This window comes from Falco biarmicus, chromosome Z (genome assembly GCF_023638135.1).
Source record: "Falco biarmicus isolate bFalBia1 chromosome Z, bFalBia1.pri, whole genome shotgun sequence".
In the NCBI taxonomy this organism is placed as follows: Eukaryota; Metazoa; Chordata; class Aves; order Falconiformes; family Falconidae; genus Falco; species Falco biarmicus.
This window is the reverse complement of record NC_079311.1, coordinates 1,664,144-1,692,014: the sequence shown is the minus strand read 5'-3', so window position 1 is coordinate 1,692,014 and position 27,871 is coordinate 1,664,144. Positions and strand designations below refer to the sequence as shown.

Below are 27,871 nucleotides of genomic sequence, written 5' to 3'. Positions count from 1 at the left end.
CTAGCAACTCATGATGCTCCTTAGCATTGTGCTTTTTGGGTAGTAAGACAGTCTACGTCATGATAAGTGCATAATTTTTAAATTTTATATGTACTTGATTATTTCATGAGTGTATTGTATGGTCATATTAAAGAACATGACAAATCATTATAAAATACAGCCAAGCATATTTCACAGCAGAGGAAGATGAATATTTATTAAGTGAAATCCTGACCCACGTTGTGCTTTGCCATTGACTCCAGAGGGGTCAGAATTCCATTGTCAGTGAAGCCCATCAGAAGGCTGGTTGCTGGATTCTGGCTCCTCCACCAGCCTGGAGGGGTCTGGTAAATCAAAACCCTGCTGTCACATTTCGGGTCAAGTAATAGAGCATTTGTAGCTGTACTGTCGTATCTGAAAAGTGTAATTGTAAGTACAAAAAGCACACAAGGCTTGTTTATTAATTCATGTTAGCAATTCAGAATTTTTTATTGGGTTTGTTTTCTACCTGACTAAGAAAAACCATTCTTAGTGAAGGCGCGCATGGTCTGGTTGCACCAGATGTGTCACCTTTAACACTAAGCAGGCTGTATTAGCTGAACCCGTACCTTGTCTGTCTCTGCTTTTGTGAAGAAAGTTTTAAGAACGTCTGATGGAAGAGGAAAGAACTTGCAGATGATTTAATGATTTGTGAAATATTCTTGCCTCAGTCAACATAGTTTTGAGTCGGTCTGGAACACACACAGGTTGACTCATAAAATGGATACAGAAAGATTTGGGTTTTTAAGTTTTACAGTATGTTAACTGCAGTTGCAAAAATAATACCATTTGATTCCCCCAACCTTCTCAGACAATGCTTTTTTGAGAGATGAGGTGTATTTCATTATTTAGTTTGCCATCATATTTCAACATGTGCTCTGCTGGTTGTTCAGTACAACTAATATCTCTGCCTATGAGTCTTACCCTGTGTGTGTGCCTGTCAGTCTGTGCTGCTGAGTCTGTTCGTGACTACTTGTGCAAAACAGGAAACCCAAATTCTTTTAGGTAACTGTTATTTAAGTTTTCTAATACATATGTATATGTGTGTGTGTCTACAGGTTTCTTTATATAGTAGCATCGCTGTTCTTGCAGAGAAAGGGGTTGAAGGTACTGTTTCATTGTGTTCAGATTGTACTCATACAGCTTCTGATTTTTATCGAGCTAGTGAGAGGAGAAGAATCTTTCATGTCTGACAGCAAGAACATGAAGTGACTGTCAAGGTGGAGGCTGTAACTGGTTGCAGTACTAACAGTGCTCATCTTAACTAAATATCCAGCAAATAGAAGACCAAAGGCCTATTCTGTCTTTAAAAAGATTGCCTGTGCTAATCCTGAGGTTAGGTATTTTCAGCGCCTCTGTATTGTCTAAAAGGGATTCTATTTTTATTTTCTATTGAGATTCACAATTGGAATGTTTTCTTCTGAGTCAACAAGGTTTTGAACTCATTGGGTACATTTATATATAACATATTTCAGGCCTGAAAAGACAGATGCATGTCATGAAAGTTTGTGTGCTGGATCAGGGAGATAGCTTCTGGCCTTGAAGTTTTAACATAAATGATTTAGAATTAGGAATTGTTCACATTTTGGGTAACTCAGGAAACAAAACTTGTGCTCGCTTACCTGGCCTATTAGTATGGCAGGTGTTTTGGTAGTAGTAGCTTAGTCTTCACTGTAGAGTGGTTTTTTCTTTGTTCACATTGTCTTAAGGAGAGCTCTTAATCTCTCTAGGTAAGATCCTGTTTCTCTGGGTTTTGAACTGAGGTCCTCTGTTGAGAGAAGTGGGTTCCAATGTGCATCTTGTTCCTGTCTTTCTACTTCTTCACAAGCTGAACACATACTGGGTCAAAAAGGAAAATAAAATGTAAACTTTGTGATTCCTCAGAGAGGAATGGATTTTTAGCAGCACCCCTACCAGTGAACTTCTGATTGCCACAAGTGACCGTTCTCCTCTTCCTCAGTCTTGACCATTCATTAACATCTCTCGACCCTGGGCTTGGAGGGGTGGTACCTGAAAAGTCCTTTCTTACAAGATGATTTTTGTACGTAACAGCAAAGATCTTTTTACAGTCTAGAACTTCTGTGCCTCTCTCATCCTCCTTACAATGGAAGTTCTTCCAGGTGGTGTTGGTACAAAGAGGGTGTCCATTAATTTTCACAAGCAGCTATAGTAAAATCTTGATTATTTTCCAGGTGAGGTTTTATTAATGTCTTCTCCACAGCTCCACACTTTTGGTATGCATAAGGGTCTCTTGTTGGTTTTTATGGCTCCCAAAAGAATGCCAGGTAATCTACAGGGTGAGAAAAGGGGCACATTCATTGCCCTGGGGACTGTACAGTCTCATAAGCTGGCATCGTGTTTCCACCTGGCTTGTTAGCATGTTTTAATAGTGAGCTGTATGATGCGGAGCTTAGCTTTACCTGTTGAAGGTTGTTAAATCAGTTCTGTCCAGATCACTCCTTTCAAAGATCACGGTGATATAAATGAAGTATTTCTAGAAGTTATTTGGCATAATGTTTGGACATTAAAGATGACTGATCAATCTCTTGGTGAGTCTTTCATTAGAAAAGTTGGATCTCTGCATTTATCGCTATATTTAATGGTAAAAAAATTACTGCTTTCTTCTCTGGACCCATCTTCCTTCAGCAGAACTAGGAGGCACTTGCCTGCTCTTAGTGCCCCACCCCCCCTGATTAACGTTAGCCGTACTCAGAATCTGAGGGGTTATGAATATTTTTACATCTTTTTTGGACTGAAAATTACCATGAAAGGCCCGTAGGAAGATGTTCTCTGAAGGTGTCGTTAAATGTTTGTTGGAAGTGGTCATAAATCTCAAGCCTTATGTTCCTATAGCACAGCGAAGCTGTATTCTGCAACTAGAACTGCTTTATTCATTAAATAAAGCAGTTTCATTAAACTGCCTTTTTTTATTTGCAAAACCCACACAGAAGTGTTTTACGCGCAGATTTTTGTTGATCAAAACACATGGAAACTTATTCTGTTTCAGGGTAACTTTTGAAAATGTGTTTTCTTGTATTTCTCAGGTGGTCTGGTTTATGCCTAACAGCAGTCAACGTCTTTTTCAGGCCTCCTTCTCTGCCTTTTGTGTTATCAGGGTTGGAAGAACTTGTTTTAGCTGTTGATTTTCTTGCCTTCCCTAGTTCTTGCTACTGTGATCTTCTGCAGGCAGCCTAGCTCTCGGGCAGCTTGTGCCTTCTAGGGCCTGCCAGGTTCCTTGCCGAAAACTGAATTCTAGGTCTGGTTTCCAGCTGTCTGTTTCTGTGGAGAACGCATGTTAACTCCTTCTGCTGAAAAGAGAAATGGAAACAAAAGCTCCCCGTCATCCCCAGGTGTGGAAGAGCAGGAGATGACAAGTACAGCGGGTGGTGTGGGGGGAGGGATCAGACATAATCTACAAAATACTGAATTCATTGTCACTCCTGGGACAAAAGCCAAATTGTATTGCGATGGGATCATGAGATGTGTGGGTCTGTGAATGAGATGAACATGTTACAGATCTCTGAGCAATTGGTAGCCTTCCTCCAAACCCAGGAGAACCTCTCTATTGCTTTCTTCTCTGTTTTTGAGAGTCTTCATGGTCCCATGGGCTGTCATTAAAGGCAGAGGTTCCCAGGCACAGTTCTGTGGGTAGGTGTGATTTCCTTTGGCTGAGGAGCATATGCAGTACCTTGCATAGTTTGTGCTTGGCTTGCTTTGCTCAGTAATGATCAAGGGCTGTTGTACCTAAAACAAAGCTTCTGGTCTGAGTCGCCTGTTAATTCCTTACATGAGTTCTGCAGACTTGTGGAAGGCCCTTTACATATTTACTGGTCATCGCTGTGTCTCTAATTTCGCCTCCAGAATACGTTCTTCAGACATGTGATTCTTCCTACTAGAGTAGATACTGCCTGTATCCACATGGAGAATAGGTTATTTCTTAAAACTAACAAAACTTTTTTTAAGTGGCTATAGCATTCTTTCCATAAGAAACATGGAAGTGAAAAGCATCTTCTTCCATACCGCCGTTGTTAAAACAATGTCCTTTGCTTTCTGTGTAAATAGTGTTAATTTTAAAGTATGAATGAAATGCCTTTACTGCTTTTTTCATTCCACAGAGGTCATGTCTCACTTCCCGGTGTTCAGGTATAGGCATAGTAAAATGTATTCTTAAGATAGGAAAGCTAAAAGCAGATGAAGGAATCATAGAGTCATTTAGGTTGGAAAAGACATTTAAGATTATCAAGGCCAACCGTTGAAGTCTGGCATTTACTTTGAAATTCCATATCTGAACACATTAAGTAAATCCATATCATTAAGATTGCACTGGTCTATTTGAAGAACAAAATGAACAATTAATAAGTCACATTTTGTGCAGAAAATTCTGTTAATGTGTTTCAGAAGGGGGTGAGTCCTTGGCTTTCTCATATGTGCAACCAAAAACCTGTAAACCTAAAAACCCTGATAAATGTTTAGAATTGTTATCTTTCAGTTGTCAATTGCGTAGGAACACCAGTATCAAATGAGGTGAATGTCTTCATGGGAGGAAGGTTTGGAGAGGACAGTGTGGCTCACAATCTGAGCGTCTTGTACGATGGTATTGGCAGAATTGTACGCCGGCAAGCTTAACTTTTTCAGTCTCTTCAGCTCCTTAATTTTATTGCTTAGTAGATGTTCTTTAATGCAATTGTGTGGAAAGAATTAATTGAAAGCATGCTCCAGCCCCCAGTCAAAGTAGGTATCGCTTTCTACAAAACTGCATTGACTTGTGTCGGGATTTGGTCCACATATTTATAGATGTATCTCAAAGTGTTGCGCTGTTATCTCCAAGCCTGTGGAAGTGTTTTTGTTTGCACTTCAGAAATTTTCAGACTTGAGAAATTGGTACTTTTCTTGGACTGTAGAGACCTCTTTGGCAGGAAAATACAGATTTATTTTCTTTTTGTTTCTGTTAAGAATTCCCCAACAGAATTCTCATTCTCACATTTTCCATGCATAAGGAAGATGTGGTTGTTTCTGCTCCTACCGTCCTCCTTCATTATTCTTTCCCATAAATTATTGGATAATATAATGATTAGATTTGAACTACTGTGTGTCACAAATGCTAATTTTAAGCTCTGATACAGAAATGTGTTGTTGCTTACAGTCAACATAATTTTTCCTCTTTATAGAGGTAATTTCACAGATAAATTTGTGCTGTGCTTCTCTTTTAATGTGTGGACTAAGCCATTTGTTTCAGAGAGAAGAAGCAACATTTCCTCCCCAAAATTTCAACACTTCTCTTTTGAGTGGAGATTTAATTTTCTCAGAATTTAGAAGTAAAATGGTTAATTAGTTAGAGATAAGTGGAAGCTTCTGACAGTGTAAGGAATGGCATCTCCCTTGAAGGCAGTTTAGCTCCTCTTTCATGGTTCCCAGAGGGAGGCAGTGGACATGTTGAAAGAGAGCCTCTTTTCTAAGAACCGTTTTACGCTTCATTTTCATTGAAAACAATAAGAGATAACAGCCTTTCTAATGAGGGGAGGTTTTCTGGGAATGTTCTGTGCAAAAAATAGTATTTATTCAGAATAGAGCACTAAAAAGATTTATATACACTATATGTAAAACCATGCTAGATTTATGAACTGAGACAAACCTTTGTTTTCTTTCGCTTGGAGGACAGGGAGAATATGTAAAGGTTCAACAAGTTGGCAGAGAAGTCAGTGGTTTAAGAGAGAATGTGGAGTGCACAGGATGAGGTAGAGGTCAGGAGACTAAGAGAGGTAGTTGGAATGTTCAGGCTGCTTTGAAACCTTCCCGAGTAGTTTAGTTTTTACAATACACAGGTAAAATAAGGTTATTAGATTATTTTTTTCTTTATGTTGATAGCTGTACCCTTAAATTACTAGATAATTTTGGCCCTCATAGATGTCTCCATGAGTTCACTTCTCTGTCATCTGAAGTCTAGGGCTTTCTTGATAATTAAAATAAAACCAAGGCACATCTGCTCTAAAGTTGTGACATACATTATTGCCCGGAATAAGGCTCCACTGGAAATTTTTGATCAGTTCAATGGAAATCCCAGGATACTGCATTTTCTTTTCCTGCTTGGTTGTCCTGATGAACAGTTACTAACTTCAGCCATTTCTCACAGTGATGTTGTTAAATGTATCTTAGTGTAAAAATTAATGCAACATTCCTGATGTATTTGGAATAGAATACTGCTGATTAAAATTTTAATTTTCTTTTATTCATCTGCTATAATGGATTATTTGTGCTACTGCAGCAAAAGTTGTATTACAGTTTAACTTTCAAACTTATTTTGGAGTGAACTCAAAATCAAGCTTTCAACGGAGAGAGAATATTTTTTTCTTTTACTAATGGAAGCACTTCCTATGCATATACACATTTCATGATGTGTGTTTTAATAATTTTATATTAAAAAAGTGTAAACTTTGTGGATATTCCCTCAAAAGTTGTAGAAACTTTGCTTATTTTGAATGTATTTTGCTTCTTTAGAATGAGAAGATACACCCTACCATGAGTTTTAAGTAGCATGTATTGAGAAATGTCCTGTTTCTAAACTTTTTTCAGTAGTTGTATTTAAAAACATGATATTTACCACTGTTGACATACTGAAGACCATTCTTATTCTTTGCATAGCATACACAGTACGTTTTTACAGTGCTCCAGAAAGTTATTAAAGGAGGTTAAGTTGTAACTTAGTAACATTGGGAATATTAAATTGATGAATAAATGCTCCGAATTTAGAGTTAAAGATCTCCTGACATTAACACTGATTGTGCATAATGATTTAAATCAATAAAGTACTGAACAAAAATTTGATCAATAGGGAACAAATGTTGGATTGAAGCGTTGCAATAGCCCACTTCCTCTGCACGCTTCTCCTCGCCCTTGGTATTCTTTCTTCTGATGCTTTTCCGTATCAGGATTTTGTCTGTTGTTTATAACGCTAAATGATTTGGGTAACCTTCCATTCAGTGTTTGCATTGAGCAGTTCCAATTTAGCTCGTGAGGTTTCTCTCTGAGCTAATTATGAGAGGGTATTTTGAGAACTCTTGAAAGGTGTGTGCTGCCTTCCATGTGTGCATCTGTATGTACTGATGCGTTTGTCTCTAGAATACAGTGCAGAAGAATACAGTGCAAGCCAGTACTACACTGGTCTAAAGCACTTCTCTCTGACACCAGATTTTGGCTAGATTTGATGCACGTTGCCTAAAAGTATTCTTCTTTAGCCTCATAAAAAGTAAAAGTGAAAGCGAGAGTCTTATTTTTGCACAATATGCCAAACACAGATTTTGTAATAAGCTCGACTGCTCTGTTAATACGTCTGAGTGAGTCATTTCAGACTTGCTTAACACATGCCTGGAAAAACCAAAGACTTACAACTTCCATCTGCTCTCTAATATGATGAAAGATGAATCCTGAAGACCACAAATTGTGGGAGGCATGCAGCTCTTAACAGCTGAACAACAAATGCCTTATGAGAGATGGTGAAAAATGAAGTAATGAGGAGGAGAGGCAGGCAGGCCTCTTGAGGGAACATGGATATCCATGGATGACTAGAACTGTCACATCCAAACATTACACTAAATATGAAATGCACATTATATAACACGAGTCACAGGGAACAGATAATAGTCTTTTTGAATTTCCTACTAAATTAATGCCTTAATATTACAAGCAATTGTGCTAACATGGGTTCTTAAGCTTGCACAGAATGTTTTACTTGACAAGAAATGTGCAGATCTGCATGTTACAATATCTGTTTTGCAAATGAGGTTTTGAAATCTTGTTTCTTGTTTTGAAATCTTTGCATTCTAATTGTGTGAACTTCACCACTGAAAATATGAAAACCTTCAATGTATACAAATAGAGCATTTAATTCTAGTGTGTGGTATTGCAGAAAAAACTATATGTGTATACATGTGTACCTAGAGAGAAATGGAGATTCTGGCATAATCAAGGAGACTCAAAACTAAGCTTGCCTCAAGGTGGAAATCTGCTTTGCGCTTTGGCATCGTGGGCTGTTTATCCTGACCTCTCCTTAACTTAAGTGGAATCTCCATAGGGCTGTCGCGGTAACATCCACAAACTAGATCTATGCCAGTTAGTGAGGATACCTGTAACAAAACTGAAATGTAGCAGTCTGTAACCCATCAGAGGCTAAATTACTCTGCCAAGCAGGTAGTACTCTGCATAATTTACACCGGAAGAGATGAATGACCTGTCTAGTTTACTCTGACATAGGAGGAGGAAGACAAAGCTCTTTATAAGGTAAGGTGTATGATAAATATTATGTTCTGAGCCATACAGAATCTGGAAAACATTTTCCAGTTGTGCTTTTGGATCCAATTTCCATAAATGTATTACGAAACTTACATTTTAGCCTATGAAATGTTCAAAGTGTTTTAACTATAAAATAGGTAAGGGAGTATAATCCATGAGGTGAGTTTTAATATCTTTTCTGTTTTGAGGGAAGCAGAGATGTATACAGATAGGATATATGCATATATTGGAGAATGATGTTATACTTCATAAATCAATTTCACATGAGTAAGATTTGCAGTGAGATTTGTAAAGGCAGACACTTGAATCCCTGTGGAGCATGACCTCACTGACTTTATCACAGGTCTACACAGATGTTGTGATCTGCCTGTACAGATCTGATGGCAGGATCAGGGACTTCAGCCCTAATCCGGAGAATAATTTCATGGTCAAGTAGCATTTTGTATGTGAATACTGTCATCAAACTCACATATATGTTTCCAGTATCAGGAGCATAGGAAATGGTGTGAATACAGTGGGTCATTCTTGTTTACTGTCCAACTTTAGAGTTATTTCTCAATACAGAAACCAGGTATTAATTTTAGTCTGGTTTTCCCTGCATGTTTGTTTGCAGAGAGATCCTTTTCCAGTTCCCTCTGTTCTGTGAAGAAAACCTCAAAATTGCTGTTTGTAGGGACAAAACTGTTGAAGAGAGGTTCCCCGGACAACTTATATATCACTGCAGAAAGCTTTTTACTTCATCATAGTGGTTAATTTAAGTACTTTGTTTATTTTCCCACTGTTTTAATGGTTTTATGCTATTCTGTGTGCAACAACATGGTGTTTTCTGACTGCCATTGTCAATTGCTTTATTTTTTGTGCTTCAGCTGCTTTCCCCCTGTTGTTATATGGTGGACATGTGTTGGATTGGGGACTGATGGATCACAAGGGTATAGCTCCTACCATTCCTGAGTCAGATCCAGCTGCTGCCTTGCCTTTCACGCATTTAGAACAGTTTACTTCCTGCTAGTTGGATAGTTTAATTCAGCATTTGCAGTAACTGTCCTCCTTCCTTGAAAGATAAAATGAAGTTAAAAATAATCAGCCTCCTACCAGCTGTTCTTTCTCAGGCTGTGTGATGGCCGTCCCTTGAGTGCTTATGGGATCTTCTGGCCTCCTGGGTGCTAGACAGAAAGAAGGTTTCCTCTCATTGTCTGCAGGTAGATCTTTTCCTCCAGCTTTAAGAGGGAAGTTACGGATCTGTCAGCACCTTGGGTTTCTGTATTCCCTTTGTTGGTGGCCTTTCTTGGTGCTTGGCTGTGGTGGTCTCTCGAAGCTGGGCTACTTCCAGTACCTAGCTGAATACTATTAATTCTTGGACAGTTAATATGGTGCATCCTCTGTGCCCCCATGAATATTTAGTCATGGCTTTGATGCAAAGCTTCTTCCTGCTCTGTCAAGTTTGAGGTTTAATCCTATGTCTTTTCAACAGCGAGACATAGGGAGAATTGTTATTTCCTTTTCCTTTTAATAGGAGAAAAGGGAGGTCCTTTACATCCCTGTGTCTTTCCTGGTAATTTGCAGAATTTCTTCTTCCTGGAACAAAATCGGTATTGTTAATCCTTTTTGCAGCACTACAGTATGTGGAGGGTTTTGTTGAAGCTTCAGTTCCCTAAATAGTTTTTCTTAAATTGCACAAGGATCTAAGCTTTCATTATTTTTCAGAAATATCTTTTTTAGTCTGCTTGATTGCTTAGAAAACATGACCTGAGTGAATGATGGAAAATTATTAGGTACCAAAAAAAGATATTTCCCTGGTGAAGTTGACATTGCTTATATTCAGTTTCCTGAAATCCAAATTACCACAAGAATATGGTATAGGAGGTGTATCTAAGAGGGTAATTTCAAAAGAGGTCTTTAATAGGTTTTCGGTGTTCTGCCTTGTTACTAGCTGTCATCTCATAGTGGTAGTTCTAGAAACTTTGTAATTAATAAATGTACATTTTTTATTACCACTAAAACACACAAACAAGTGTAACTTCCAGTTTTCTTACAATATGGTAAATATTATATGAAGTGGAATCTCTAGTTTAAGATTTTTTCAAAAAGCCTATTTTTAGTTACTACTTAAAATTTATTTAAACTTTAGCAGTTCCAGCTGAATTGTCTGTCCAAGGTGTTTCAAGGTGTTTGCTTTGGGACGAACTTTTCCCCGCCGCCCCCCCCCCCCCCCCCCCCCCCCCCCGTACCCTTCAGCTGAAATGGCTCTCTGAGGGTTTGTAGAGATACTTCTCAGTGGATGGGTAGATAGAGTGGAAGTTTGAACAGTACTGTTCCTTTTGGTGGAACTGTTGCGTTTTGTTGAGGGGGACAAAGGAAGGGGTGAGCTAGCTCAACTACCATGGCCAAAGTAATCTTTGACGATGCAGTGCTTCTGCATACTGAAAGCATTATTAGAGGCTGGCACCACTGTTTTGTAAGTAGCCTAAATATTGTATTTGTAAATACGGTGCTTGCACTCATTGTGCTTCTTTCTCCCTTATCATCCTCTTGTCCTACAAAATGGAATGGGAGAAATGGGCAGCCATCTGTGGAGCGAGGTTCCCACAGAAAAAAAACCCTGTGCATGAGCTTGTAGTTACCGAGAGATTCACTGTGCTTTCAGGCCATTTGTAGGGGAAGAGCAGAGATTTGAGATCCCCAGCGGTTGTTTGAGGAAAGTGGTGGTCACCACTACCCTTCCCATGAAGCTGAGTACAAATGTTTGTCTAGTGTAGTTCTGGGAATGACTGGGTTCTGGAGCTGTACCAAGAAAAACTACAGTCCAAGCACCGAACTGCAGAACCCCTAAAACCTGGCGCTTTTAGGAAGAAAAATGAAAGTTAAACAGCTCCAATCTTGAGTTTGAGAAAAGAGGCTGAGTAGCAGTGACACATCTCTCAAGCTATGTGGTGGTAGAGCAAGGTTTTTCTGTAATGTATTTTTAATTAAATACCTATGTTCAAATATATTGTATTTAAATCCCATGATAAGCACACAAATTATGCTGTCTGGAACCTTCACATCCTTCCAGAAGACCCTCTGCAAACTCTGTTGCAGTCTTTGAAGTGGTTGTCCGTGACAGTTTGGGTTAGTCAATGCTGCTGTGGATCAGACAGCCCTAAGAAACTGTGCATTTACTGTTGAAATAAGCCTGTGACTTAAAAACTACAAAATGATTTGAAGAGGAAAAAACCCCATAACTTGATATGTTTATTTTGTGCTTTCTTCTTAATTTGTCAACTACTACGTAATAAGTCAACTGTAAAAAATAAACAAAAAGGTAGTTGAATGAAGTATGTGCATTGCAGTACACTTCAGTTACCCCAGCTATTCTGTTTTTATGAGCTGCAAGGGATTGATGTTAACAAGGTTCCTGTCTCCTGTACGCGGGGAGTGGGATTTTGTGTAAGTCAGGCCCACGCTGGTTAAAAAACAGTGCTGGCAGAAAGAGCAGGGGATGATTTGTTAATAATGTTAGCTGGAAATGGCCCAGTTGACGTTATTACCATAGAGCCTAGATTTGAATGATGGTTAAAACCTCTGTTTTTGTTATGTGCCTTAAAGATATGTTTAAAGAGAGCAGGAGCAGAAAGAGCTAGTAATTTGGATTCTGATTTTGACAAATTTTAATTAATTAAATCTCAGCTATGTGTGCCTAAAGATTGGTGACAAGTTCTTGCTAATAAAGGTAGTTTGTGTGTGTGAGTGTGTTCTTTTTTCCCTCCCTTTTCCCAGTCCATCCTTTTTCCTCCCTTCTCTCTCATTTGTCTCCTCCCCCCCTTATTTTTTGTTTTCATGTTCCTTTTATTTCTTTCTCTCCCCCCTTCCCACTCCCGCCCCCCCCCCCCCCCCCCCCCCCCCCTTCAGAATCTCTGCAGTTTATAGCAGCTTTTACTGAAGTGAGATGAACTACAGGGATGCTCCAGCCATTGTAAATCAGGCTGCCTATTTAAGAGACAGAGTGCATGTATAGGCATTAGGATATTTATCCTTTTAAAGCTCGGGGCTTACTGTCTGAAGCTATGGCTCAGTCCATACATCTGTCTGTAGTATATCTTAGTTCTTCACAAATAGGTATTTTTTTGATACAGACGTAATAGGGGATTAACCAAAAGGACTCTGTAAACTGGTCATGTAAGAGACATGGTATACCCTGTCTCTTTCAGGAACTTCTTGGTTTGGAAAAGTTACAGTAAACCTGTTCTTTCTTTAGATTACTCACAGTTTTCACAGAATTTCAGGTTGAGATCAAAGGAAATATTTCAAGAAATAGATCATAAAACATTCACATATTGGATTTCCTATTTATTAATGACAAGAAGCTGTGTCAGAACGTGTGTTCCAACTTTACTAAATGGGCCCTGGCAAATGTTGCAGTTGTTTGGATGCTGCCTTGATAATAGCAGAAACTGAATTATTGTTTCTCTGTGTGTTGTAACAGTTACACACAACCATTACCTAAACATGTATATTATGTCTTCTCCTAGAAGAATAATTCTGTCAGTGAAGATTGCATTTTTTATAGTAACTTATTTGTTTTTGCTGAATAAGCAAACCATGGAGCTATTGAAGCTGCAAAACTAAAATGTGTCCATTTTACATGTTTCTTAAAGTTCCTGCCACACCAGATGTATCCTAAAGCCTCCTCAAGTTTTCCCCATAGTTTTAGTGCTTCTTGCATTTGAGAGTGGTTCCTTAGTGTGAAAGAGAAGGAAGTTTTGAACCTGACACTCCTGATAGCCCTGTGGCTCACCAGCTCCAGTAAGCATTTGGCTGCTCTGTAAAAAGATGTTTCCATGCTGTTTAATCGGTATCGCAGAAATTGCCAGAGTAAAATGGAGTAGCATAATTGTTGACTGTCTAAACTTGATGATACAGGTTTTAAGTCTTCTATGTGTTTACAATATTTTAGAGTAACTTTTCCAGAATCTTACTATGACTATCTTCCAAGACCGTGTGTGGAGCTGACTCACACAGGCCAGCTCCGTGCTCCAGAGGGACTCGGAGGATCTCCTGAGGAACCAGTTTGGATCCCTCCAGAGCTTCACTAGCGAGGCGTTCACCAGTGTGACATCGGGAGGTCTGCACGCAGAGGAGGGGTTACACAGATTGTCACTATTTATCATGATCAGTTTTCTCTCTTTCTACATGCAGGTTTTGTATTTAAAAAAAAATATTTAAAGAAGCTGGAGGGAAAACTTTAGCAATTTGCTATTTAAACTTTCTGAAATGAAGTTGTTTCTTTGGTTATTACCTATTGTGCCGGGCTGTCCCGGCCGCCCGCGGTGCCCGGCGCTGCCGGCCGCCGGCGCCCCCCGCGCGGTGCCGGGCAGAGCCCCTGTAACCCCCGGCTGGTGGGGCGAGGCCCGGGCAGGGAGAGCGCTCGGCAGTTCCCTCCCGGCACAGCGGGCTCCGCCGGGGGAAGCCGGGGGCCTTTGGGGCCGGCCACAGCAGGGCAGGGCGGGGAGAGATCCCCCCGGCCCTGACACACACCGTGTGCTGCCCTGCCCCGCGGGGCCCTCCCCGGGCGGGGGGCACGGCCTGCCCGGCCCTGGGCTGCCCGCGGGCTGCCCTGCCCGGCCCTGCCCGGCCCTGCCCTGCCCTGCCGGGGGGGCTCTGCTCCGGGCCGGTCCCCCCCGGCCTCCCCCTGCCCGGCCCTGCCCTGCCCTGCCCTGCCGGGGGGGCTCTGCTCCGGGCCGGTCCCCCCCGGCCTCCCCCTGCCCGGCCCTGCCCGGCCCTGCCCTGCCGGGGGGGCTCTGCTCCGGGCCGGTCCCCCCCGGCCTCCCCCTGCCCGGCCCGGCCCTGCCCTGCCGGGGGGGCTCTGCTCCGGGCCGGTCCCCCCCGGCCTCCCCCTGCCCGGCCCTGCCCTGCCGGGGGGGCTCTGCTCCGGGCCGGTCCCCCCCGGCCTCCCCCTGCCCGGCCCTGCCCTGCCCTGCCGGGGGGGCTCTGCTCCGGGCCGGTCCCCCCCGGCCTCCCCCTGCCCGGCCCGGGGGCTGCAGGGCCGCTGCTCTCAGGCAGGCTCTCTGCTCTCTCCCGCAGCTCCGTGGGCCATTTCCCCCCCTCCTCAGCCGCGCTGCCCCCCAGGGGCTCCCGCCGGGGCTGCTGGGCCGGGCCGTGGCCAGCGCCGGGCCCGTCTGGCAGCCGGCGGCCACGGGCTCCACCGGGCACGGGGGCAGCGCCCGCGGCGGGGCCCGGCGGCGCCCGGCAGCCCCGGCACCCCTGTTAGTGTAGACCTGGAGGTGTTTCATGATTTAACCTTTCCTTCTGTGAGCTGCTGAGCACATGGCACAGCTCTTTAACCCCTGAACCCCACTGTGCCGGGGCACTTCTGCAGCTGCTGGGCTGTGTACTGCAGCCTACTCTGCCCTTGACTACTGTCACATTGACAACTTGCTTATTTTTGGCAAGCCAGTCAAATGCCTGCTTGTAGAGCTGTAATTTTTATGTTAGTTTATTGATCAAGCAGCAGGAGGTGGTAGAAATCACCTCTTACATTTAAGCTTATGAAATACAGTGTTTCCAGTAACCTAGGTTCTGTCAACTTCTGATCTCTACATGTGTGGAGAAAGAACATACATTATTTGGAAATACCAGTCCATTAGCAGAGTTTTCTACTAACTTTAGCTTGGTTTAGCTTTTCATTGTATCACTTAAGGGGAAAAAAACCCTAAAATACCTAAATATATGCATGCAAATACATTTTAATATTAAAAAATGTTGAGCAATGCACCAAGAAAAAGTTTTCATGTGTGTTAGTTTACAAGTAGTTCCAAACTTAACTTTAGCAATCTTATTTCGGGTCCATTTTACTTCCAGGAGATTATAATTTTTCACTGAGATGTCCTTTCCAATGTATGGTGGAGGAATACAAAAGAAGGCTCCGTAATCACAAAAAAGCCAGTATTTTTCCTTTTATTTGTTTTAATAATAAATAGAAAGAGATGGACTAAAGTAAAAAATTAGTCTTGCTTAGTATTGACGTTACTGTGAAAGCAACCAGTGGTAGTGTTTAAGCAAGAAGAGTATTTTGTAAAGCTCAGGAATTTAAGCTGGTAGTTCTGATTTAAGTAACTAGCTCGAGTTATACGAGTTGCTCTTGGTTCCCCCTTCCCTGATTCTAGTGCAATGATTTCCTCTACAGATCAGTGAAAAAAGACTTAAAATAATGCTTTGGAATACAAACATGAAGTGACCACTGTGAGCACTTTCCTTTGTGTGTGCACATAATAAATAAGCCAAGGCACAGATTATTCTTTTCCCTGTGTTTTTCTTGCATATTTAATGATGTTAGAGCTCTGCATTTATCTACCTTTGTTTGAGATCTTAATTTTGACTTCTCTGAAACTGTTTTAAGGTAAGTGTAGGTAATACTTTTATGTTAGCTTTGCAGGGTGCAGACAGATGTCTCATCATTGTGTTGAGTGATGTAACCAACCATTTTTTTCATAAGCCGTCCTAGTATCAGCCAGATGATACCAGCTTGCACAGGCGCAACTGACCTAACTCAGATTGAACCTGTGCACATGGGGCTGTGCACAACAGGGTAAATCCCTTCAGCTTGCTGATTCTGCTTTTGAAATTGTATTTTTGCTTTCTGTACAGCTAGTTGGTATTTTGTAAAAAAATGGTAATAAAAAAAGGACTGAAGTGCTGCTTTTTCAAGCATTCTCAAACGACTGAAAACTGGCTATCAGCCTTGACAAAACATGCAGATTTTCTTGCAAGTCTTTTCTCCTCCTTCCTTTTCTCAACCCACTGTCACCATTCTTCTGGTAATCCTCCAAGTGCTAAGTGATTTTACCTTTTGAATTTTTTCCTCTTCTTTTTATTTCCCCTTTTTTTTTTTTCCCCTCCTTTTAATTGGAAGTTCTTTTATGTTCCCTTTTGGTTCACAACTGCTATAAGGCAAACGTACAGGCCTGTATATTTTTCACCAGAAGCCTCATGGTGTGTTATGCCTTCCCTCCAAACCTTTTCTGGCATTACTGACTGTTTCAGAAAACAACATCAATTCCTGACATGCCAAGACCTCTGCTTTAATTTTTAATCCTGACCTGACAGTCATTTAGATTCATTGCCTGTAACTGCACTAGAATCAACATATTGCGTATGTTTGATGAACCATAGAATTGGTTCAAGTCTCGTTTCCAGTTACTTGGTTTCTAAATGTACTCTTTTGGGAGCTGAACAGCGCTGCCAGTATTCTTTGTTCTAGGTGCCCAGCAGTTTTCAGCTTCATATTGTTGAGGGGCTTTTGTACTGCGGCAGCTGCCGAAGTTAAACCCTTGTTAAGGAATGGAAGAAATTTAGAAATGGGCCCCATATCCAGTGTCAAACTGTGGAAAATGTTTTTCTTCTCATTTCTATGCTAGTTATAGATGAAGTACAACTGTATTGTTCATTGTTTGTTTTCATCTGTGGAGTTCTTGGTAGCTTTTTAATTAAACAGCAAACCCAAAATTTATATGTGCTGCTTAAAGTAGCTGACTTCCTCCCTGCCCCGTATTTGAGTTCTTCAAGTGTTTGTTTTTTTTTTCTCCTTTTATTTCCGAAGATAGGCAGTAAGCACACACTGTGTCTCTACAGTACATTTTAAATTATTTTTTTTAGCTGCAAGGTAAAATGCTGAATTGTACTGAGTAGTTCAGATACTGCATTACTTTTGTACTGATTTCTGGAACAAAGCTTTCATCTGCTGTTTATTATAAACGCCCTTTTTGCTTGTTAAGTTGTACAATAAATGTGCATGGTCTGGTCTTGAAACAGTGTTCATAACATGAAATCTCATTTGTAAAAATGTTTAAATCTATTGCTGTCTAGCCAACTCCAGTGTCCTGTAGTGTGGCAAAATTATTGGGAATTTCAGGTGGGACTAGGAAGTAAATAAGGATGTAAATTGTTAGGATTTGGTTAATTTGCATGCCTGCTAATTTAATACCACTGTAGTGTGTAGTGGAGATTTGGAGAGTCTGCTGCAAGATCGTTTGAGGATTGGGAGGCTGCAGAAAAGACTGCAGTTTAGACTCCCAGAACAATTGATCAAGATCTAAGATAATCTTTTAAACAGGATGAGTAATGGTATTGTATAGATTTCTCCTTCAAAAAAAAATAGCATTGCTGCACCCAAACTTGAATTTTCAAGGTGATTATTGAAAAAATAATGTTGGAGGTAGTTCTAAAGATCTTTTTCAAAAAATCCCACCCCTACACACCACACACACCCCCTAAGCCCAATATTGGCTTGACTACTAGATTGCACTGCAGTAAGATTAGAATTAGATTTTCAAGTTGTCTAAACATAGGTATGTAAATATCTTATGAATGCAGGCATTTTTAATCTGTATGTCTCAAAATGGAGCTGTCTCTAATTTCAGTATTTTAATTGGTGAAAGAATGTCGAGTGTATATCTTTCAGTAGTACATGTGTTAAAAACACACATGTAAATTACATGTTGCAGAATTTGTATTACATTACTGCTCCTAATGATCAGTGAAGGAGGAGGTGTGTATTTTACGCCTGCAACTGTGTGGTTGATGTGAGCTGGAGCTGCTTGAATGTTGGCTTGCTGGTACATGAAACTGAAGACTGAAAAATCGCTAGCCTTGTTGAGAACTTGTTGCAATGAGTACTGGATCAAAACCACTTTGAGGTGAAGGGACCAGTATCCTAAGCGTGCAGAAACACCTCATAAGCCTCCGGTTCTGCACAGATGTGCTCTACACCATTGAGAAGCTGGGATTCCCCAAATCAAAGGGTGGATTTCCCGGAGATAATTAATATTTTAAGGTAATTAACATTTCAGCGTTCTGCATGCTCACCCATTATTTCCTCCCGGCCCCAGCCCCCCGGCCCCTCAATCTGAGAGCAAGGCAGAGCCTGTCAAATCCCCTGCAGATTCTGCTCGGCGGGAGCAGACACTGCAGACCCTGACCTCTGTTTGTTCTGCCTCCTGGGTTTGTTCTTCTCTAACCGTGTATTTGAGCGGACCCTTTAGGTAAACTGTGCTGTCCTCATTTTTTTCTCTCCCGTCCCCACCCCCCAACTGCTGGCCCTGGAAGTCTCCCAACATCCGCTTCCTCCAGTCCTGCTCTCATGTAGCACAGTATCTCTACTGGAAATCCTGTGACCAGCCCGACTTCCTTTTGCTACAGATTTATCTCCCTTTTTTTTCCAGCTCTGCCATCTTTGCCACTGAACAGCTTTACACTCGGAGATAAACAGATCCCATACTTGCCATCTCACTTGGCTCTTCTCTGCTTTTGGATCCTTGCTGAAGTCTTGATGTCCATGTATCTCACTGACTTCTTGAAAATAATAATAGTGTAATAATGTAGTGACCTTTTCTTTCCTTTAGTTTGCCTTTCCTTGTTCGGTTTTATTCTGTCATGGATTCAGGAAGGCGTTTTAGCTCTCCTCCTGCTTGTTCCAATGTTTCAGTTCTTTTCTCTTGCATCCTTTGTGTAATTCTTTACCTTTCTCTTCTTAATCTCCATTCCCACCTGATTGTTAACTACAGTTTTTCAGTCCCTCTTATCTTTAAGAACACAAAAAAATCTTGATACTCCTTCCCTTCAGCTACATTACTGTCTGCCACCAGCTTTTCATCTCTCACTGCGTGCGGATGGGGTACCTCTCCTTCAAAGGCATGATAGACCTTCTCAGATCTAGATTTCACCTCTTAAGTTAAAGTGAAGGGGAAGTCTTGAACTGCTCGAGTCGATTCAACTGTCCCACCTTCACTGCCATTAATCACTTGGCTATGTATTCACCTCTTTCATCTCCTGTCTTGCCTGATGCGTTTCAGTGTTTTGAATGGTGGCCTTTCCTCATCCTTTTGCCACCTCTTTCTCCTTTTCACCAGCTCTCTGCTCTTTTTCCTCTTGGTATATTCAACCTTCCTTCAGTTCCAAACACAAACTCAGCTACTAGCTTTACAACTCTATACCTATTTATGCCTTTAAATACATTTTTCCCCCAAATCAATATCCTAGCTTTTCCCTTGCACCTTTCCAAGCGTTTTTTGACTGGAGACTTAAGAGTATCTTCTGTTTCTCTCGGCTGTCTTCTTCTTTCACTGCATGGAGCTGTAGACTTTCTGCTTGGCCCCCAGGCTTTTAAAGTTGGTATCCTCTGCCTTGTCTTTCTTATTATGAACAGATACACTTTGAGATCTGCCCTATTTTCAGTTGCTGTATATATTCTCATTCATGTCTTTCTACACAGCTAAAATTGTCTCTGTGCTTAGCCAGTGTATTGGTTATGGAATTGGGCTTTTCTCTGGCCCTGAAAAATTTGCATTTGCTAACCAGTGTTCATCCAGAATACTTGAGTAAAGATCCTTTTTCTAACTTGCTGCTCACTTTCTGTGCTACGTGCTGTTGGTTGCCAATTCTGATTCTTTTCATTCCTTTCAGAGATCACACTCTTCTGTTACCACTTAGTAATCAAAAGTTCATCACCTACCGTAATACTGGTTTTGCCCTTCCCGCACAGATATTCAGACAGGCACTCCAGTGCTTTCACCTTGTGTTGAAGGGAAGCTCTCTGAATGTCCTCAGACTTAGTCTTGTTACCATTCTTCAGATTATTCCCTAGAACTTCAGTGTGAGACCTGTTTTTTGTTTGCCTGGGATGTGTTTTTTTTTTTTTTTTTTTTTTTTTTTTTTTCTCAAGGAAATGTACTGCTGATTTGGTTTGTCTGCTGCCTAGGTGTTGATCAGTATTTTCTCATGTTTTTCTTGAGTTCTCCTGGTTCTCTGTATCCATCTGTTTATAGTCCTAGCTATTATGGCAGCTGAAAAACTAATACTAATAATATTTACCTGACAGTGTAATTATTTTTGTCTTCTCAGGAAGACCAGTTTTGGACTTCTTCAGAAGCAGTCGTGCTTGGAGTTGTATAGGAAGAATATGTTCTCTTTGGGGCAGTGTAGTCCTCTTTATACTTGCGATATAAATAGCAAAAAATGTCTGGTCTTGATGTGACATTATAGAGGACGACTTGACATGCAGTACTTGAACAAACTCTTTTCCCAGAACTTCGAGTCTAATTAGCTTCTGTTCCACATCATCTTCTGAGCTGCTGCCACTGTGTCCCCTGGGAACAAGCTGTACACAGATATCTCAACCTTCCCTACCATCAGAGACAGTCCTTTAAGACACTGTGGAGAGGGACAGGACTTGAAAGACAAAGAGACTTAGGATACATGGTGCCCCAAAAAGCAGAGTAAATAGCAAAGTGCTCCCCATTTCACCATCTGAGTTACTGAGCAAGGCACAATAAATTGTTCCTTTTGTTCACTTTCCTTTGTACTTATAAACTGGCAGATAATTTTTTTAAAAAAGCATATCTGGTTTAATTTAGTAAATTTTTCCTTTTTTTCTACTCAAGCTGAAAGAAGATTTAATTACATCTGAGAAATTTGATACCAGCATCAATTCCAGCATTTGTTCTGAGATGCACCATGACTTGCGCACTCATGTATGTTATCTTGATATCTCCCAATTACAGGGCTAGCAAGGTCAGATTTAGTTGCCAGAAATGTTAGAACAACCTCAAGGTTATTCTGTAGTGATGTGTGGGCAATTTTATTATTAAAAGTTATTTTAGTTAGGTTTTTTTCACATCTGAGCTATTCCCTGCCCGCAAAGTCTTTCTTTAACTATTAAGATATGTCGGATGTAGGTCAGATGTATAAACAACAGAGAAAAACTGATTATAGTAAAGAATGATTTAGGTACGGTCAGGCAGTAATAAGGCAAAACCTTTGGACATGAAATAGCTCTTAATATTTAAACCAGGAGAGTGCATACTGTTTTTCCATTTAGGCAGAAAAAGATGGATTTTCCTGGATATATGTAGCTTCTTTACTTGCAAACGTTGCAAACATTCAGACCTTGCAACTGATAACTTCATAGGTAATAGATGGACGGGGGTGGGGTGGGGTGGGGCGGGATAAGATGTGCAGAAAAAGCTGGCAACCCCAGGAGAGAGATTTTTAGACATTAATATTGCAGCTCCTTAGGCTGGAGAATGAATAAGCCTTATGACCAAAGATGGTGCGTGGAAGATGTATGTGCCAGTAAGTTGGTTTACAATAAATCAGAGGACTCAAGGACATACCCCATTATATCAGTATATTTTTTGAAAAAATACTGAATTCCCAAACAAAAAAATTTCTAGAAGTAGAGGTTTGATCAGTAGTGTCTTTAATAATCCAAACAATGGTTTTGCAAATGAGGTAACAGTGCAATGAAAGCTTAAATTGCAGGGGTGGAAGTAGGCAGCTTCGTGGAGAAGGGGTTGAGAGAATGACACAAACCCAAGTGGAGATGACTTTGAAAATATTGTTGTACTTAATGTAACTTGAGTTTGAACAATTCTAGCTGTTACTTAATATGCTGTTTGTGTTAGGAACTTGCTTACCAATTCACTGCTGTGTGGTATGTGCTTCAGATATGGTAGAAAAATTGGTTTGGAATTTTAGATTAATTTCTGTTTGTGATTTAACCACTTTTCTGGTTTTAATACTGTTAAGTATTTTCAGACTTCTCAGAGAAAGTCTTGTTAGCATCATTAACAATGCTATTACAGAATACAAAGTTACTATTTAGTGTATTAGAGGTTTTTTCCTGAAGTTTATTGCATTTGAATTCAGCAGTCTTCTTTCAGTTCATTCTTTGCAGCTGCAAGTGCCCTGATTATAAATCAGTTCAACCAGTCTTACTCTAGAGGAACAAACTGTCCTTTTGTCCTCTGAGACTTTGCCTGCCACTTTTATACCACTTCCACACAAAGGGAGTGAGGTGATCCTGTGTCTCCCAAGAACGCAAACAAACCCCCAGTCAACCTCGGCCATCGCCCTTCAAACACAACTGCAGCGTGTCCAAAACTTTGCTGTGTCATAAGTGCCGGAAAACCTTAAATCTGGTTAGATTTGTCCTTACTTTCCAGCAAGGATATTGATGGGAAGACTAATACTCCTTACTTAAGAGGAGAAGTTGGAAAAGAGTATTTTTTTAAGCAGTGAAATTCCTCCTCAGGCAAGTCCAAAGATCAAAGAAAAATTTAAAAAAATACCAAACCTAAATGCGAAGAAGCAAGAGCATGTGCATCTCCTCCTCTCTCTCATCTGTAGGAGAAACAGAGTTCTCAGGACTGGATCTGGATAGATCTAAGGAAGAAATTCAGGAAGGATTATTCCCCTAGGGTGTACATGTTTGTTTTCTAAAACAATGATTGAGTTATTTTAATACCCTGGATGTTCATCCTCATGTACAGCACAGGAAAAAAAAGAATAAACAAAGAAGAAAATATTTTCCACTCAGCAGCTTTAAAAAATGTTTTTTTTATCCCTCTCTATGTAGATCTGGAAGACCTTGTCTGAGTAGAGTAGCAACACAGTAATAACAGAAAAATCCTAACTTCTGTATCATTAAAAAAAATAAAATTGTTTTAGTGTAGCTTTAACCTCTTCAGTTAACTATGATACAACCTGAAAGTAAATTCTCTCCCAGAGATTCAGCTAGCAGATAGTTGTGTCTGCAAAAATATTACTACATCTAAGTGATAACTTCCATATCCTCTTTGATGGTAATTTCACACTGAACAGAAGATCTCAAGAAAAGCAATTTACCTTCTTCAGGAAGGGAGATTTGAACGTATGTTTTTATTTTGTTTTCTCTTTTCTCATGACTCCCTGTGCACAGTTGCACTAGCCAGCCTGCTGCAGTCAGTTCTGTGTCCTCCTCGAGGTCAAAGGGACCTCAGTATTTAGAAAATCATCCTGTCATAAGTGGTGCCAAGCCTGACGTGTTCAGAACAGCGAAAGAATCCCAAGCAGAACTTATGCGTGGTTTCTAAATACTCAGCTGGAGACCTATGAACTAAGCAGTAGATGGAAATTGAGCTTTTTACTCCCTTTTTTCCTAAACTGTGAAGGAGCAGACAAACAATTGCAATAGATTCTGTGCTTTCTGTTGAACTTTAAAGGTGGGCACATCTTTCTAGAGGTTGTAAAGAATAAGTAGGATGCTTCCCTGGTCCTTTGTGAGCATCCAACAACATGCACAGCTTAAGGCTTGCCATGTCTGAGAACTAAGTAGTCAAGTGAAAAACAGTGTCAGCAGTCTAATATAAAAGTATGGTCCACTGAATAAACTAAATGATAGATCTCAGGTAAAATCATATTATCACTGTATTTCAGATGAGACATTCTCAGATTTTCCTACTTCTGTGGCCATTTCTAGATACCTCTTTCCTCTGCAAAGGGAAGACCTACCTTCTCTTGCTACACTGGAGAGGGAAATAAACTCCTATGTATTCCTCTAATTACCATTCTACAACAGAAAAAAACAGTGGAGCAGCAACATTTCAGTTACATTAGTAGGACTGAATTGTACTTCTCAGTCTTTAGATAAGGCAGCAGTTAACCTGACTGTAGGGGCAGAGATGAAAATCTCTACGTAATGGTGTATATGCATGTGTAAAAGCTTGTATTTATGAATATTTTTAGAGCAAAGAGATGGGGATATCAAAGAGGTTATCTTATATAAATATGCAGATATATATTAAATGCAGTGTGCAGTCTAACAGTACCAGCTTTGCAAGACTGAAGTAGAATTCTACTTCGGAGAATTCATATTGTTGTTTCTTTTACAGTAGTTAGTTCATCGGGAGGTACATCTGCGTTGAGTTACTGATGATTCACATTCCTTCTGGGATACCTGCGTTACACAAAAATATGTAAAGTCCTCTGTGAAGGTATTCTTGGCATTGCCAGCGATACAATCGTTTCCAGTTTCAAAATCGGTGCCTTTGATGTGTATGTGACCAATTCCCTTTGTAATGCACGATCAGGCCTTTAAGAATCAACAATATATGGATTTCGTATATTACAGTACATGTATTTGTCATGCAGCATACAGAATAAAGAACACAAAGTACAATTGCATTTCTAACACGTATTTAATCAAAGAGTGCAGAAATAAATTTAGACAGTAAAAAAAAGGCAGTGAAAGTTGTCTCTGGTCTTTCCAAGTAGTCTGGGTATAAGAGTTTCATTAAGTTCTATGGCAAAATAGTAAATGTTACAAGCCATAAAGGAGGGTACTCAGCTGTTGCTATGCATCATTTTCTGTTCTTGTGTATGTTGGTGAACTCTTTTTCCATCAATAAACTGCTGGTGAGAGACGTATCAATTACTTGCATCAAGGTATCATGCATACCTGTATTCTGTGTGATGATTATGTGTAATTTTTTTATGGCACTTCATTTTTTCTATGTAAAATCAGCATATTAGCAAAATGTTGTAGAAATACCACAAAAAACTGTTCTTGTTTAACAGAGGAGATAAACATGCGTAACTTCCTGCACACAGGCAATCCAGTTTGACTCCTTTTTTATGACAAGTTATTATGGAGCATTAAACCATTCAGTACACAAAAGACGGAGATAGAGGGAAGACTTCCAGTTACTTCATTTTATTCCTTCACTTCCACTCCAGAAAAAAAAGGATATTCTTGTAGGTAAAAATGTATATATCCACATAGGTGCAGAGTGGGGAGAATTGAGGAAAATGCCGAACTTTTGACGAAGAATTTCTGTTTGAAGATAGTTTGATTTCTCTGCCTCAGTTCGTGATCTGTACATTGGGCATAATTGTCCTTTTCTCAGATTTCTTGTCTCTATTTAAGCTGTAAATTATTTGTGGTAAGAAATCTCTCTTGCTTTTTGTTTATATGATGTCTCCCATAGTAAAATTCTGATTTGGTTGAGTATGCTATTAAAGTGCAAACAATGAACAATAGGTAACAGTAAGCACAGGATGTCATTGCAAATTAAAAAAGCCTTAAAGGAGGCTGAAATTTATTAATGAGGCAAAGATTGCCAGTGTATACAGGATTTTGGCCATATTTCCAGTTGTGGTGTGCATTTCTGTGTGGAAGTGAAAGGAGTTGAAATCACTTGTATAGTGCAAGCAATGCTTATTTTATTCAAGTTTTACTTACTTCTTTACAGACGTTGTTAGCTGGTGGATTTAAAGCCACTAGTTTTCGGTTTTTCATCCCCAACTGAAAGAAACTAAATATGCTGCATAATCAGACATAAATCGGAAAAAAGGATACCGATTTACCAGGAGGAAGAGCTGAAGAGTGTGCAGTCTTGTCTGAATTAATGTAATAACGCAGGACTTCAGTTAGAATTAAAGTAGGTGACTAGCACAAAACTTTTGGTAGGCTTTTTAGCACTTGAAAGAACTTCTTCAGAACAGTTAGTTGGAAAGCCAGCATTATTCTAAATTTAATATTAAATAGTGAACTGAAGTTAATTTAAGGTGGAATGGCTGAGCCACCAATTTAATAGTAATTGCAGTGTAATTAAATTCAGCATCCTAGGGGGAGGTACAGAACCAAAAGGCAACACAGAAGGAGACTAAGCTTTAGAGGAAGTGATTTAAACAACATGACATAGATAGTCAGAAGGACCCTGAGTTTAAAAGGTAAAAGGAAAAAAACCCCAAAAACTAGAGACATGGTGTGGATGTTATTTGGGAGAACACCAGCAGTTTCTTAAAAGTAAAAGGTAAGATGGGACGCTTAACCAGTAAAGTGTAAAATGTTCTTCAAACAAAAACATATAGAAATATGACAAATTTTCATGAGGTAAATGGTAAAGAAAGTCAATTTCAGCAAGAACTGTTCAAGGGAAAAGTAGAAGCATGAGAATGGATTTTGAAGATTATGTGGGCAAAAGTAGGAAACTAATAAAAACAATTTAAGTTTACTAAAAACAGACTGCAAACTAATTAGGAGTGTTGGGAAAGCTAAACTGAGAAATATTGCATTGTTTAAAAATTAGGATTAACCAGTAAAATACTTAGCTGTCATAACGAACTATAACAGTAGGGAAGGGGATCTGGGCCATTCCAGGTGGTTCGGTGGGGACCTCTGTACTGTGTGTTGATGTGTAACTGTGATCCAGAACATCGATGAAGGTAAAATTAAAAGGAGAAGGGAAGACTAAAGGTGTCAGTCTGCCTTCCTGGCTGTCTCAGACCATGAAGTGTCACTCACCCCTTCTGCTGGGTCAAAAGCTGGTGTTACTTCAGAGCAGTGGTCATCAGTTCTTGTCACACCCAGCCTCTCCTGCCTCAGTGACAAGGGAAGGACAAAAAGCGTGAGCCCAGCTTGTGTTCTTAATTGCTCCTGGGCTCTGAAAGGCAACCAACAGAAGCCATTAAGGATGATACTGTGTTATGACTGGTGCCACTGTGCAGGCTTACAGGTGTTGCAAGCACATTGAGGGCAACGCAGTCCTCCCTGGGGCAAAAGAAGGAAAGAAGCAGAGGAAATCAGGCTCCAGCGCACACAAGCTCATTTTTTTTTCTCAAAGTGGAAAAGAGCCCAACTTTTTAAAAAAGCCATGGTTTCACCTTAACAGCTGCCAGCCAGTACTAAGCCCATGACCTTTCCTGGTGAGTGAGTTTAGAGTTTAATAATCCTGACTTGTAGACAATGGCATTTAGCGTTGAATACTTCTCAGTTCTAACAATATAACTTTAACCTCCGGCTGTTGGATATTGTTATGCTCCAGTGAGACTGGTAAACCCTTTATGATCAAAGGTTTTCATGTATGTGAGTGCCTGTATCCACAGACTGAATCATTCTAAACATTTACACAGGTAGTTTTATTTCCTTTCTCAACTCGTGCTTTTCCCAAAACTGTCCTATTCCTGTATTTCGGTTTGGAGATCAAGACGACTGCTTTCTTTGCAGAAGTAGTAACTATGTGAAACAGTGTTATCTGTTTCATAACTAATAAACTTTTTGAAAAATCAAGAGTAAGTGGTTAAAATCAAAGATCTAATCTTGGTTACTAGAGTGTTTTCACCTACTGAGTGGTTACTGATAAGGCATGGCACCAGTCCTTCGGGTTCAGAGGGTTTAAATTTGTGAGCTTAGAGGTGGGACGAGCATTAAGTTCATCGTGAATTATAATGAATGGATTTGGTTGCGAGAGGCTGTGGCTTTATGGGAGTGGCGCAATGCAATAATCAGTGTTTTTCTATTAAAACTATAATTATTTTCAAGGCTATTCACAACAAAAGACCTAATGAATAAAATTTAAAAATTATGAAAGTAGAACTGATAAAAGGAAAAGATTTCTCACCATGTACATTTAGGCTCTAGGATGCTTTGCCATTTAAAGTCTGAAAGTTAGAGTTCCAGATGCCAAGAGGTTTGACATTTTGGGAAATAGCATCATCCGGAATGGTTGGTATAAAAATATTAGAAAGTTATATTTAAGTCTCGTACTTCAGAGATGAGGCAAACATTTAACATTGGAAAACCAGAATGAAGTACAATGCCACGATCAACTTTCCTCACCTCTGCCTTCAGCTTGCTTTCAAATTTTTTGTCGCCTTTAGAGACAGGATAGGTTCTAGAACGTTCTCATGTCCATTCTGTTTCCCCAGCAGCATTGATTGGTGTGCAGCAAAAGACTAACATCTGGCTAAATACTGGTTTTTTATGATCACAGAG

The 27,871-nt window shown here is 40.2% G+C and overlaps 1 protein-coding gene across 4 annotated transcripts in view; it reads left to right on the top strand.

The window, feature by feature from the left end:
• SSBP2 (single stranded DNA binding protein 2) overlaps window positions 1–27,871 on the top strand; it is a 191,356-nt gene that overhangs the window by 51,845 nt on the left and 111,640 nt on the right. The gene's annotated exons all lie outside the window — the stretch shown is intronic.